Source organism: Passer domesticus, chromosome 14, assembly GCF_036417665.1.
Source record: "Passer domesticus isolate bPasDom1 chromosome 14, bPasDom1.hap1, whole genome shotgun sequence".
NCBI lineage: Eukaryota > Metazoa > Chordata > Aves > Passeriformes > Passeridae > Passer > Passer domesticus.
Genome location: NC_087487.1, coordinates 16,590,519 through 16,606,284, shown reverse-complemented (window position 1 = coordinate 16,606,284; position 15,766 = coordinate 16,590,519). Strand labels below are relative to the sequence as shown.

The following is a 15,766-nucleotide window of genomic DNA, read 5'->3' as shown; positions in this document are numbered from 1 at the left end:
GAGAAAGGACAGCCTTGGATTCAGCTCCTCAAAATTTCCCAGACCAAGTCCTGCCATTTTTGTTTTTATTGCCTCTGCTGCTAGAAGAGGTTGTAGTTAAACAAAAAGTGGGAGCCACTGGTTTAGACTTCTTCAGTGAGGTGCAGCCATACCCTGCCAGGGTTCAGTTTCTGCCTCGCTGTTCACATCCCCTTGGTTTTACCCTCAGATACCTCTGGGACAAAGAAGTTCTCCCACAACCTGCCAGGGCAGAGCAGTGGTGAGTCAAAGTACCACCATGTGGGGCTGAAAGCACAGAGCCAGGCAGCTGACGGGGATCACCCTCTGCTTCCCAGGGTAAATAACCCCACCTGTAATCAACCCATTAGAGGGCTCAGATCTATGTGGTGGGCTCTGATGCTAAGGTAGAGCTGGGGATGTTGCAGTACAAGAGCTTTTGCAAGTGGAGGGTGAAGATTTATTATATTTTTCTTGCTAAGAGAAATCTTGAGTAAGTTGAAGTTAGTTCTGCTGTAAAGGTTTAGTGCTTTATCTGGAGTAATGCTTGTTTTATAACCATGGGGGTTTAGAAACCTTTTGGCCTTCAAGAGAAAATTGCCTGTTTAGGAGCTGTACCTTTTATATTGTTATTCAAAAATGTCTCAGTTAATCATTACTAAAGGCCTTGCCAGCCTGTGTTGCAAATTTCTTTTTTTTTTTTTTTTAAATGCAGCATGTATATAATTTATATGGTTCCTCTCCACATAGATAAGGATTCATCTCAAATGTCAGGGTGGGGGAGGAAAAGATACATGACCCAGAGGGCAAAAATATTGAGTGCACTGGTGCTGGATTTGACATTCCCCTAGTATTCCCTGTGATAACATCAATCTCAAGGAACCCTCCTGGTATAAATACAGAGCTGCTGTGCTTAATACATATTTCCAAAGGAATTTGATAGTAATTGAGCATTAAATGATGTCCACTTATTGTAAATGTTACTGTTTTTATTAAAAATTATAAATGGGATTTAGCAGAATAGAATGTACCAGAGTCACACCAGCATCTCTATTAGTCTTTATGTTACAATTGTCATTGACCAGCTTTACTGCATTATTTTCAGATGGTTCATAATTTCCCCAGCTGATCAAATGAAGATTTGTGAGCAAAGAAAAGCACTGGCTAAATTATGTAGTGCCATTGATTTTTATTCTCCTTGTTTCACAGAACACACTTTAAAATCTCCCTGTGTCTGTGATGGGCCTCACGAGCACCTGGAGGAGCTGGTGTGGCTGGAACACACGGGCTGCACTGGAGATCCCAGCTTGTGGAGACAGAGCTGGCCTTGGGATGAAGCTGCTGGATGTCCAGGTATGAGCTGAGCAGTTGGGATTTGGGGTCTGTGCCCAGTGCAGGGGTTGCAGTGAACCACTACAAACCTGTTGGCAAAGGAACCACTGACCTGGGGCTGCCTGAAGGGAGTGGGGCTCAGTTTTGCAGCCAAAGAAGTGCCTGTGTGGGCAGCTGTGTGTCATTCCACAGCGTTTGAACCTGAGAGAAATGGTGGCAGATATTCCATCTGTGGAGCTGTTCAAGGCCGGGTTGGACAGGGCTTGGAGCAGCCTGGTCTGACTGAAGGTGTCTCTGCCCATGGAAGGGCTGGATCTAGAAGATGAGCTTTAAGGTCCTTTTCAACCCTAATCAGTCTATGAGTTTATGAAATATTGGCATTTCCCTTGTCTACAGACAATGGCTCTTGCACAGGGTACAAATCACCCACTCACACAGCCTCTCCTCACTGTGACTTTCAAACCTTTTCAAGTTCGAAGAACAAAACCAAAGTAAATGTGGTGAAAGTTTGGTTCAGTTTGTGGGGAATGTTGGCTATATCACCTTGCTACTTTGTGGTATTTGGGGATGCTTGCACATTACAAATTGCTGAAAAATAGGTTAACTGGAAAATTATTTCTAAGATTGAAGAGAGTATGTTTGAAAATTGAAAACTGATGTTTATTTGCAAAATTTGACCCAAATATGTTAATTATTTTAGCCCTCCCAAGATTATAAGAGGTCATTAAGTGTTCATAGCAAAAATGATCTTACAGAACATTGCTACTCTATTTTATTGTCAATAAACTACAAATAATGAACCGACAAGAAATAGAAGGGGAACTGTGAATGGAAGTTATGGAAAGATTAATTATTTTTGTGTTTGTTCTTGAGGCTTGAAAGAAATTACATGTATGGCTAGAAATACAGCTCTTTCTACCCTTCAGTCAAGTCTGGTGTGGTAGCATTTACCTTTTACATATATATTTTATTGGATTTTGGTGCATTATGTAGTTCAGATTAGTATTTTGGCTTTTTAATTAGCAGGATTTCACTGTGGCCTGTTTGCTGCTGGTTTCTGCCTTATTTGTAGAACACAGCCCATGGGAAGATGACCAGGAATGCCTAAAACCTTGTACAAAGCATTAAATGTTCTTTCTGTATCATGAAAAAGAGAACAAACATTCTCATACCAATACATGAGTTTCTGTGAACTTTCTGGAATTCTCCAATTACGACTCAAAAGGGGAAATGCCTGTCCAGGCACTGGAAATGAAAGAAGGTATTTTCTGACCATGGGAGTAAGGAGAGTGACAAATGCAGCCCTGTCTTTGCCCTTAGTGTTTGATAATGCAGCCAGTGCTCACACAGCCCCTGCTCCTGCTGAAAGCCACAGCTGTCCTGTGTGCTCTGGTTTGTATATGAAGTGACAGCACTTACACACTCTCACTCACAGACCAAACTTTTCACACAGCTCGGGTAGAAATGAACCCCTGGGGACTGAGGATGCTGCCAGAGCTCTTTGAGACTCTGATGGCCAAGCCAGCTATCAGTTGTTAATCCCAACACATCATAGGAGACACTTTCTATCTCCTCCTGTAATGTTAATGCATCTGGAATTCCATAAATCAAGTCTCAGCAGTAAAAAGGTTAATAAGTTTACACTATATAATTGAAAGCCATATTGGTGATTAAAAGGATTTTATATATCAGTTTTCTGGGTCACCAACTAATTATTTTTGGTGGCCTGTAATAAAACATAGCACCATGGGCAGATAGAGGCTGTAATCACATAATATATGAAAAAAAGCATTTACATTTATTTGAGATGAGGTTGTGTACACCAGCTTGTTGAATAGCCTTTGAGGTATCTCTCTCTCCTAGTTTGGAGATAATGGGAGAAGTGCATGTTCTGTGCAGTGGTGAGGTTCATATTGGGTTGGGTTTTGAGGTCTGGCACTCTCTCTCCAGAGCTGAGCCCAAGGGAACCAGCTGTCACCTGTGATGGAAAGGTTCTACCAAAGCACTGGGGATCAGATTGCTATTATAATTCATTTTAATGCATTCTGCACATACTAATCATTTATTGGAACGGGATCTTCTGTAATAGGGACATGACTAGCAAGAGACACAGACAATTGATCATCCGTGCCCAGAAAGGATAGTTGAAAAAATAAACAAAACCCCCTCCCTTCTGTACAAGGGGCAGGTGTGTGTGCATGTATGAGGGATTGGGTATTCAGTGTGGAGATGGAGAAAAATTGGACCCAAAGATTTTATTGAAATCTCTACAGTGAAAAGGAAACCTTCTGTACAAGGGGCAGGTGTGTGCATGGGCATGGTGCATTCAGTGTGGAAAGGGAGAAATTCTGAACTCAAAATTTGAATTCAAATTTCTGCTGCTCTATCAGGCTGAAATGCCCTTTCTGGAGCCAGAACTTCAGGCACAGACATTCCAAACTCATGTCTCTGTTCTGCAGGTTGTGTGTTTTTAGTGCATTTCTCTGATTGCAGCTGAGGGCAGGGGAAGACGTGGGGTGTGCAGGTGGATTTGCAGGGGGGTGTTTGCATAAATAATTCACAGGTCACTTCTGTAGTCTCTGGGACCTCCTGTGGTCCTGTGTGAGGTGACACAATCACAGCCCTTCTAGTGGTTAAACAATCCACTGCTGCTCTCTGTTTTGCTTGGTGAGCAAAGGGCACAATACTGTGAGCGTTGGACACATCGTTCCCGTGGTCAGGGCAGGATCTGAGATGTGACCAAAAACAAATGACCTGATGTTCAAATCCCTCCTGGACAAGGCTTGCAGAACCACTTTAGGGAGCAGGACCTTCTGTGACAACTGCTTCTGTAATATTTGCTTCATCTTTTGGCTACGGCTGCTTAATTGACAAATCATTAACTCTTGAATGCCCACTGCATATAATCAGTGCCATGACATATTATACTGTAAGGAGTAAAGGTTCAAGTCCTCTGCCACTAAAATAATTTGCTTGTCATCTCCTATATCTAAATAGGAACTTTTTCTGCACTGAAAAGAACATATTTTTATTCAAATGAAGCTCTTAATGTGTTTCCTAGCAGCATAGCTACAGGGTGTGATACTCAGTTTTAAACACAGGCTGGGGAGGTTAAAAGTGGAATGGCAGTTGGGTGAGTAATGGCCTGTGAGTCAGCTGCTAAACTTGACTTGACAACCTCCATGTCACCACCAAGTCAGAAGTCATTTGTGCAACATTTTTGAGGGTAAAGAAGTAAAAAATAAGCTGGTAGTTTCCACTGGTAGAAGGCCATACTTGAGCCCTCTGAACAAAGACTGAGAAGGGGGCAAGGTAAGCAGCAGCAATAGTGCAAATGAGGAAAGTGAGAATATAAATTGCATCCACAATTATATCTACACAACTGTAGATAATTCAAATACCTCAGGTGTGCCCCTCTGAAACTCAGAGGAAAAGCAATGTGATTAAAGGGTCTGAGTGCTGGGGGGGCTGTCCTGTCTGGTGCTGAGCAGGCTTCCTCCCAGGGCTCTTTGCAGCTAGAATTTGGTTAGGTTTGATTTGACCAATCTGGTGCTAAGAAAGCCAAATAACACTTCTGCAATCTGCTGCTGTTCCGGGCTGGAACAGCAGAGCTGCTTGCCTTGCTGTCACTGTGCTCAGCCTTTCTCTTTGGAGCGATTTTTGTCACTGGATTGGTAATATCAGGAAGTTGTTATTTTTTCACACATAATCAGCAGCAGAAAGTGCACGGTCCTGTTTCAGCCTCCAGGTGCTTTCAGACATCTTTGTTAAAATTGACAAAGAGAGTGAGAACGGAATGGAAAGAGATGACAAGGTGACCTTGACAAAGCCTAGTGCTAAGGGAGTGCATGGGAAAAGAGGGATCTCATGGCTATCCTGGGAAAGAGCTTCTGCCTCTGACACAGTCCAGTTCTTCTGAAGAATAAAATCACAACAATATCTAGAGGGAAATAACATATCCTGTTTGATAGCACAGATAGAGATAATAAAAAGGAATTTGAGCATCTGCTGTGTTTAGTTCACTCCTTGTGACATGCATGGAATGGTGTCTTCTGGATGGAGCTTCTGGGTGAAATATTTTAGGTAGCATAGGCAGGGAAGGGAGGATCCCAACAATATTCTGTATCTGACCTAGAACAAGAGGTCAGGACCATAATACGGCCTCCAGTACTCCTTGTCACTGAAATCCTTTCACTTCACGCCTTATTGCATAAGTTCAATATACTTTTGGGCTGAAGCTCTCCCCAGCACTTAGCTCTCTAAACTCCCTACTCAGCAGGTGGCTTATTTAAATGTGGCTGTCAGCTTGGCCAGTGGCCAAAAGCAAATGGCTCGATGCGCGAACCGCAGTGTTTGGGTTTAATCCTGCCCTGTTCCTGCCAGCACAATCCTCCTGGCTCCGCTGGGGTTGTGTGGGGTACAAGTGAGTGCAATATAGGGCTGTCTGCTCAACTGTTTGTCAAATAAATCTATGGCCAGTCGCTTGCATTATGTCAGCTAAACATTTGCCTGGCACTTTCGTGTCTGCGAGCCAAGGAGGAATTCTGGGTTGTTTGAAATGAAAACCATCATTGTCAAGTCTCACTTAACCAACAAGCGTTTCTTCCGTCATGTGTGAGTAACTTATTTTGCAGCCCACAGCCTTGAAGAGGAAATGTAAAGTTTTTCTAAACATCCAGTGCAAATGGGGATATTAGCTGCTTAGTTGATTCTTCGAAATTTGGGTCTTATGACTGAGCAGGTGAGATGGAGGGAGAGGGGAAGCACATGGTTTAAATTAAATATATGGAAAAAAACTGCCAAATAATAAAAATATATTTTAAAAGTAAGCAAACCTGTTTTCCCTCTGCCTCTCCATTAAATGTGTCAGGAAAGGGCCTTTACAACTAGGTGGTAATTAGAGAGGAAAAAGCAATGCTGTCAGAGCAGTCAATCTATCACATCCTCTACTGCCTAAATGTTAGCAGCAATTAAACAAGTTAGTAGGGGAAAAACTTGACAAGCAAGTTTTATCACCGAATCATCTTGGTGGCAAAGTATGTGGGTGCTCTTATTAGATTCCCATGTGTAACCCCAAAGATTTAAAATCCAGCCCCAGGAATGCACGTTCAGACCAAAGAGACTATTTTCTTTCCCAGACTACCCAGGCACAGGGAAGATTAGAATGCTAAAAATAAAACAACCTTTCCCACCTCCCCCTTCCTCTCCCCTCCAAAGTCAAATCTGTCCAGGTTGACTGCTCCATTAAATTCAAGAACAAAAAGTTATAAATTGAACATAGGGAGAGCAGTGCCTTTTCTTAAAGTGATGTTTCCTCGCCTTAATGGATTTAGCTATGGCAGGGAGTCAGAGAGAAGCTGTCTTAACTAAATCTTTGACTGATTATGCATTTTTTTTCTATTCATACAAGATAGATTCATCATTCCAATTTGTCAAGCTGGCGAAGTTCCAATTAATTACACCAGGAAAAGCTCAAGCTGCATTAGGCCTCTGTCAGGCCTAATCTAGTGCTTCATTTACTGGAGCCCCAAATGAAGAGATATCAGAGGTGTTGTTCCTCTTGGTACTTAATTTGATGAATGCCCTAGCAGCACGATCGGTGGCAGAGGTGTGTATGTGTGTGTCTCTTCATCAGCCACCTCTGCTGAAGTCGTCATGCTTTCTCTACTAATTTGAGGGCTCATCTGTATGCTGGATGTTTTTTTGGAAGGTCTATTCTTCATCGACATGCCAAAAGGTTTCTTCTGTGTGTGCATGTGTCTGGGTGCCTTTCCAGATCTGCTGGACCCGATTCTGAGCTCGGTGGTGTGATGAGCTGGGATTCAAAGCCTTGTGTGTGAATGTGAAGCAATATCAGTTAGACTGGATGCTGCAAAGGGCTGTAAATTTTGACATCCCTGTTGCATGTTTGCAGGGGAAGGGCAGCTTTGCACATTGCTCATCAGGAAGTCAGGGTTGCCATCCATGTCCACTGTAAAGAAGCATTCAAAATGCTTGAGTAGCCTGAACCATTTGTTTGCTAAATGGATTTGAATCTTTGATATAAATATAAATGTGCTCTATCAACACAGTGAAGGAGTATGTAAAGGTACAGATAGACTCTGACACCACACTGGTGGGCTGCTATTGACTATATACATCCTATGCTAATTCTTAAATATTTTACAGTAAAGACACTATGGACCAAGAACATATGTTTCTTTTCTGCAGCACTTTACGTATGAATTATTCAGCATAAGGTGCCAGAATGCCAATATGTTTAGCTTACTTTTGGCTTTTAACCACTGCTGTGATTAAAGATGTAACTGCAGCAGTGCTGTCACTTTGCACGTAGGTTTAGGTGTCTCAGAAAGGAGGAGGCATTAGCCAAGAGTAAAGTAGCTGTGTACTTTGGCTGAGTAAAATGCTAAAAGTCTTCATCTGCCAGCAGTTCCCATGCTGGGTTCCTGAGTTTATTTTCCACTGCCTGTGTTTGAGGGACTGGTGTGTGCAATGATGATTTTTAATGGCAGCTATCAGACATGCATATGGTGCTCAGCAGGAGCCCGTATTCTGAGCAAGCAAGGAGAGAATTGATGCACTGATGGCTGTACTACGACAACTCTGGAGACAGTTTGGACCTCAGCTGATGCTCATTTTTGGAAGGAAGGTCTTTGTATCTGTTAATACATCAAATTTGCATCTGCCATTAGCGTGTCAAAATGGGATAAGCTGAGTTGTAGGGCAGCAGGGATAACACCCTAAATCTTGTCTAAGGTGAGATTTTTGGAAGTGTTTCTCTTTTGCTTTGGGACAAAATCAAATAAAGACATTTAAATCTCTGTGGGAAATGTTGAGGGAAGAGACAGACTGGTTGTCATGATCTCTTTTCATTCTGCACAAGAAGTCTTTTGCTGGACTTAGACATTTGAGATTGGTTCTTAAGTGTTCTGCTTAAAAAGTCACTGAGGACCAAAACCATATGTTTCTTTTCTGCAGTACCTTATGTATGAATTATTCAGCATAAGGTGCCAGAATGCCAATATGTTTAGCTTACTTCTGGTTTTTAGCCTTATGTTTTGTGTTAAGCAGGTTGTTTAAACTCACCTGTTGAACTTGAAATAACTAAAAGCCTTTGTTAGTCTGGGCCAGACAACAGTGAGCTCTTGTAGTTTCCAAAGCTCTGGGCTGGGCCCTTGGTTTTTGTATTTGTACCCATATACCATAGACTGACTTGGCTTTGCACCTGGCAGTTCCTTTACATTTGCTGGTATTTGTCTCTTGTAACAAGGCTGCTGGAGTGTTTTGTGAGTGGTTTCAATGTGCATTAATGCCAATAGCTACCTGAGGCTGTCCAGAGCTGTCAAGAACAATGTACCCATTTTAGGCAGAGATTATCTTGACTGGTTCTTTTTCATATGCACCACTAAGGTGGAGTTGGAGAGAGATGGTGTTGTTCTCGCTGTCCTTTAGAGAAATGGGAAATGCTTGTTTATCCTTCTGCTGAGGAGGCACAAAGTTGGAGGCTCAGTGGCCGGGCTGCCTTTTCCTATCACTGTGTGTTGATTTACCTCAGGGCTTAGCAGAAATGTGTCCCTGGAGCTGTATTGGACTTGTGCTGTTATGAATTAAAAGTAACAAAAGGGATTGCACGTGACATACTACCAAAGATCATATTCACCCGTGCTCTCCTTGCTCTGGCACCAAAATGAGGTTCATTCCCTGCTAAAATCCCACTTAACCTTTGAAAATGTGGCCTACGCAGTGCAATCATCTCACTCAGTGGCTTAAAGTCTCCGATGATTCCTGAGTTATTTAGACAAGACAGGAGTGATCTCTTATGGACACAAGAAGTCCTGAAAAGACCATAATCCAAAATAAATTTCTCTCTGCTAGGGAATGATTGAGAAAGCCACAATTGTCCTTCCTTGGGTTCTCAGTGCATGTTCATCTGCATCCAACACTGAATGCAAGCTCTGCAGTAGTTTGGGTCATCATATGAGCATCTGTCTCTAAGGAATGATTACAGATGATGAGTTATTACCTTTAAATAAGGGGTAATTAATGCTTTCCACTCTGGCTTTAATGAAAGGATTTCCTGATGGAGGCAAGGGGGAAACACAAGGAATATATTGTATCAGTAATGCCCCTTTGGGAGTTGTTGGCACAGTCTATGGTTAACAATTTGGAGCAACAAATAAATGTGGGCAACTTGTGATATATGTATGGAAGAATAAGTGTCAAATTATTCATTATGAATTATTCTGCCAGTTCTAATAATAACCCAGCTGCTGAGGAGGAAACGAAAGCTAGGTCTGTCAGTGCAGACAGACCCTTTTGCAGTAATTCTATCTCTTTCAAATGGAAAAATATAAACTTCCTCTGAGAACAGAAAATTAGATAAGAGAAAAAGAATGGGATCCCTGCTCCAAATTAATTTTTTTTAGCTTAATGCACACTAATGGATAATAAAAATGGTTGATTAACGAACAACCGGCACACCAACCAGCTGAAAAAACACATTTTGGCAGTCAGCACTTGCAAAATCCATAGGTTAAAGACAAATTCAACCTCTGTCACTGCTCTCAATATGGTCAGGTGCCCTTACCAGGGAGGAGTGTTTTCATGAAGAAAGGCCAGACTCTGTGTGTGTGTACAGTACATGTGTGTAGATACACACACATTGCCAGCTGTACCTCTGGGCGGATTTTGGGACACTGTGTTTACATGTAATATCTGAAGCAACTTGATTGAGCAGCAAACCATGACTGGCAACAAGGGGGCAAATCTGGGACCTGAGAGAGATCAGTCCCAAGGCACATCCACAGGTTGCCATAAGACTTCAGTCAGGTTCTTGCTCCCTTCTTGAGCCTTTTCTCTTCCCATTCTCAAAGAAGGGGCTGAAACATCTCCCATTAGTAGTTACAAGCTGCTTTCCTCCTTTCAGATAACGACAGGTATGGATTGTGCTTTTTTTGAGAGGATGGTGCAATTAATTCCTTTTGTATCAACCTCGATGCCATTTGTGAGGAATGTGTTGAGCCACCAAAGGTGAAAGTGAGCAGAGTGCCTGGATTTGGGGATTTGGTCCCAGTCTCAAGGCACCAAAGGAGATTTTGCTCAGTTTTTCTAACTCTGAAGACAGTTAGCACAGCCTGAGCCAAAGCCATCAATCTAAAACCATGTGAGTCAAAAGAAAATAATTAGAATATTTTTTTGTGGGACTTTGTCATGTTTGAATATATTGCCTTTAAAAATGTGGGGGGAAAAATATCTCTGCTATGTGATGTTTGGTCAGGTTTAACACTCTCATGCCAAAGGGTCAGAAAACATTAATACTCCTTTACTGATGAACCCTTTTCTAAAATATTAATAAACTCACCTGGCAGCCTGTATGTCATCCCTGCTTTGCCTCTTGCACACTGTGCTCTCGTCTGATTAAAACGTGAGCTGTCCAGGGCAGGACCCGTGTGTTCAGTGCTGGCTTGCTTACTGGTGCTATTATAAATAATTAAGATAATTATCCAATGTGTTTATGGCAGCTGACTGCTTTGGGTCAGCTTCTCTGAGGACTCCTGTCATCAATGAAAATTTTGCAAATGGAAGGGTTTGCAGACTCCGGTGCCAAAGATGGATTACCTGGAAGCTTTCAGAGCAATAAACAATGCACTTTCCATTTGCCTCTCCATCCTGTATGGAAATGATCAGAAAGTGTAATTTTATAGTGTGAATAAATGAGAGGCACCAACAGCATGAGCGAGACAGAGGCATTGTCTTTCCTGATGCCAAATCCCAGAATATTAAGAGTTTGCCAAAGGCGTTTCAGAGATAGGTTTCCTATCCTCATCAATAATTTAGAACATTCCCAAGTCTCCTCTGCGTAGCTCGGAATAAGAGCTGAAGGCACGGATGTCAGAAGGCAGAGTGACTCCCAATTAGTCAGGTAGAGTGCTTTCTTGTTGACTCAGCCAGGCCAAGGGTAGCTATAAAACCCAGCCTTATGTCCTTATAGATTCCTTAATAGTTTTTCTCCTTTAAATCTGTGGTAATTTGCAGGAGATGAGTGGGCAGTGCAGTCCCTAATCCACCGGGGTGCTCATTAGTGCCACGGAAAAGCACTGGGGCAGGCAGGGAGCTGGGGGATGAAGCTGCTGACAGAAGATGGGCTGGGGAATCAGCACCATATTGTACATGAGCCAGACCCCGGAAGAGGGGGCAGCTTTTAAAACCTGCTGTGGCCTGGCTGGTGGGCATTGCCAGCCAAGGAGAGTTTGCAGTGATGCCTTCCAAACGTGTAGGATCGTTCTATCTGTGTGGAGTTTTGAGGGAGTGATGGGGTTTTGCACATGAGGATGGGTCCTATTAGAACCTTTTTGGTGTCATGCAGAAAATTGCTTGTGGAGCCCTAAAACTGGGCCCTGTGAAGGAGTTGCCCTGAATCAGCCAATTTGCAGCAGCTCTGTGGCTGCGTCTATCTGGATGTGTCATAAAACTCTTGAATGTCCTATCTGACCAGGCTAAACGTGTTTATTTACCACACAGCTTATTGTGCACTAAACTCATCCACATGGCAGGCAATTTTCTAGTGCTTAGGCCACGATTTGACCCAGCTGCCATGGAGAAGGCTATATTAAGTCCAGCTGATCAGGGCTGTCTCCACAGTGGAACAGGAAATTAGCCTCTATAGCTATGTGACTCTGTCAGCTTTTTTACGCATTTCACACAACTCATTTCCTATAATGTGCAGCTTTTTCCTACCGTTTTTTTCCCTGCTGTGAGTAATATTATTTTGATATTGCATTCCCCAATGTGGTATTCAAATCTTGAGCTGACACTAATTACGTGTTATTGTTTTTTATTCTTTAAAATTTTCTCCTGGCATTGCTGACTGCACCTGTTTGTGCCTTAGTGTCTCCAATTGCATGTGATTCCATTCAAAACGTGCTGGTTCCTTGCATTTGGTTTGGAATTGTGTTTTGCAGCACACTTCTACATTTTATTGCAGCTTTGCAGTGCTTGTCTGGCCCAGTGGCAGTGCTCGACTGAGTCTTTCCTCCTTTGAAAAAAAGTGGATTTCTCAAAGCTGTACCTTTTACTGTTGAGACCATATTTTTAAAGAGTTGGCTACTAAGAAAAAAAAATACAAGTGTCTTGAAAACAGACATTTTAGAGATTAGAGGAGCTCTGGAAAATTGCAGATGAAGAGGGGTTTGCAGGGAAGTGGGGATTTGTTTCCCCCTGTAGGCTCACATTCCAGCACTGTCTTCAGCCATCATGCAGGTATTATTGCCCAGGCCATGAGTTCTTATTGTATCTTTATTATATCTGGGTAAAATTTGGGATCTCATTCCAAGAGGAACAGATCTTCAGCTCCACAACTTGGGTTTTCAAGGAGTGGGCTGTTCTCGGTGGTGCAAGAGGTGAGGCAGTGTCCAACATGTGGATTGAGCTGTGTAGGCAAAACCACTCAGTGGTTCACATCAGCTCCTGGCTGATGGCAAAGGTAATTCACTCATCTAAGACTAAAACTCCAGATATTTGATGCTCCAGGTCTTGTTCACTGTTTCTGTTAAGATGACAGAATTTAGCCAGCTGCAAAGTATGGTTTGATGTTCAGTCCCTTTGTCCTGCATCCTTAAACTCCTGTGAAGCTGTGTGATCCTTGGCAGGGCCAAATTCTCACCTAAATTGCACTGCTTTGGGTCTAAGGCAACTCCTCCACACTGCAAGGATTTTATCCCTGTAGAAGGCCAATGTCCCTGTGCTTTATGCCTTGGATTTTACTGATCAGGTGGCTGGAGAGCTGCTAATATGCCACTGGGCCAGTGGCTTAATGCAGGAATTACTGGAAGCAGCAATCTTGGAGTGCTTTTTATGAGGATAACAAGGCTTTTGCAGACATAAAAAGCAGGAGAAATGCTTATTAGTTATGGGGAAGGTGAAAGGCTTAGAAAACTGATTAGTGTAGCAGTGTGGTCAGATTGAAATGAAAGCTCAGTGGCATAATCGTTAATTGGGTGCTTACTTACCTACTAATTTGAGCTTGGATGTCAGCAGTACTGCACTTCATCTCAAACCAGAGGTCAGGCTTTAATGCTACATCATAAATTACGTAAAGGCACAACACTAACAATTAGATAATTATGGAGACCCATGCTGTTGCAATTTAACTGGGCAAGTTCAGGGCAATCATGACAGGAATAGTGCTTAACCCTGAATCTGCTGCCTTTCTTTCAACCTGACAGCCAAATATATGTGGCTGAGGAGGTACCCAGCTGTCTGGCAGCCCACAGGTTAAAAGCATCTTCCCCTATTAGTCAGATTCATCAGATGGCCTGGGCGAACTCTGAGGCAATATTGCAAAAACATTAATTATGGTTCAGAAAGAAAAGCCTGCGTTTCAGTCTGCAGGAGCTTCTGGGCAGGGTGCAGCAGTCAGAACAGTTTTTGTGTTCAAGGCACTGTTGTGGTTTTTCATTTGTTTCTAAGCCAAGCCTAAATATACCTTTGGTTTGTTTACTTTGCCTAAACAAACCACCAAGCCAAAAATAAGTTTATCTGCTGGGATCTCTTTCCATGCTGCACAGGGCAGATCCAGCAGATCTCCCATTTCCAGCTCTGGAGCCATTCCACTGCCCACAGCTTGTGTACCTGCCCAGCTGCAGTGCTGCTTTCTGGGTCACTGCAGAGCAGAGACAAGGCCACAGCAGAGAGTGGCTTTTTCCCAGCTGTTTTCCTGCTCCAGCCATGCTGGAAGGCACTTTACCCACCTGCAGCTCTGGTGGCTCCTGCCTGTCATTCCCCAGAGCATTCAGCATGGATCCTCTTGCTGCCCACGATGGCTTTAATGGGGAGAGAGTTTGATCAATGCTGGATGTTTCAACATTCAATCTACAGGAAAGATATGGGGGTGGAAAACCCCAGTCAGGTGATTGAAAAGTGATTGACAGTGGGATGAAATTAATAACATGTGGATCCTGAGCTCTTTGGCCATTTGGCCACGTGGCTTTAGACATAAGCAATGGACCCTTTTTGAGGAATATATAATGAACAGTGGTTTCTGCAGGGTCTTAGAAGCCTACAGGCTTTATTTGATTTAGGCCTGGGACTTTTTCTAGTGCTGTCCTTTTACTTTTGTTTCTGATCCTTTTGATAATCAGGTAACTTGCTCACACTCTGATATTTTATTACCTCTGTAAACATTGGGTTTTTTTCTGTGCTTAGCCAGGGCTGATTAAACTCTGTACATAAAAAACCCCTGTCCACTGCTGTCACTTTGGCACCATTTTCCTTATTCAGGACATTTTTTATAATCAACAGAAAACATGTCCTTGAGGAAATATCTCCTATTAATAGTAATGGTGTCTTGTGGTGTACTGTGCAGTGTTGTATGCTGACATTTTCATTTTTGGGTTGAGGGACTGTATGCTTTAGATTTAGCCATGTTTTTCTTCAGCCTTGGTAGGTAAAATTCCTTCAGGTGCTAAGTGTGTTATAAAAGTGCTAGGAAACCCTTAGCAGTGGCACATTGCTTTGAAAAATAATCTTATAACCTTTATATATGTGCTGCAATATAGCATGGTCAAGTAATGACACATCTGGTTACCTATTATTAAGGGCTGAGTTATGGTATGCTTTTTGTTTTAATTAGTTTGTGATAAACAAAAACTCAGGGGCTGTTCTGCTCTGGTAGTTCTCATTTTTCCTGCAGCCTTCCCTGCCCTTATGGGTTTATTAGTGTAGAAAAAGTGCCATGTTGTACTTGCAATGTCTAGACTGCTGTGGTAGACCAGGCAGGAGGCTTGGTCTGAACCAATTGTCCATCATGCAGTTCTGGGGAGCTCTGGGTAGGTCAATGTTACATTTAATTTGGCAGCTAGAGGCTGTGTCCATGCCCAAATTCCTCACCAGCCCTCCAGGACAGGCTGTGTGATTCAGTTATCCCATTTTGGGGTGCTTTAGAAGCATGGGGAGAGGAGATGAACTAATTTGCTTTTGCTGCCTGATAACTAGAATTTTTAAAAAATATTTTTTTTCCTATTGATACCTTTAAAAGGAGAAGACAAAGCTAAATTCTACCATGGCTGGGCTACACCTGGCTGTGTGACTCTGAGAGCTGTGTGTGAATGTTGCTGGGCTCAGCCCTGCAGTGACCAGGAGGGATTTTCTGGCCTTTGGAAAGCGAAGCCTCAGTGTAGAGGCATCAGCCCTCCCTCCAAGCAGTAAAATCAATCCCAGTTTTGGCTGCCATCCTCCCAGCTCTGCCCAGGGCAGAGCCAGGCTGATGGGTGTTGGGAATGGCCATGTTCCACAGGGTCATGCTGGGTCTGAATCATGGCCTTAAAAAGCCTTTAATGGGTTGGAAATGATCTTCAGTGCAGGGGACATGCAGGAGCAGCCTGGCAGGCATGTTGACAGTTTTTGCCTCCTAACAAACGTGACACTGCTCTCCTGCAGC

The 15,766-nt window shown here is 42.9% G+C and overlaps 1 long non-coding RNA gene across 1 annotated transcript in view; it reads left to right on the top strand.

Moving 5' to 3' along the window:
• The first annotated feature begins 365 nt into the window (after positions 1 to 365).
• Positions 366 to 15,766, top strand: part of LOC135280525 (uncharacterized) — a 78,681-nt gene continuing 63,280 nt past the window's right edge. The window contains exons 1-2 of the long non-coding RNA XR_010347418.1: positions 366 to 490; positions 1,207 to 1,350. This is a non-coding gene — a long non-coding RNA (uncharacterized LOC135280525). The remainder of the gene's footprint in view (positions 491 to 1,206; positions 1,351 to 15,766) is intronic.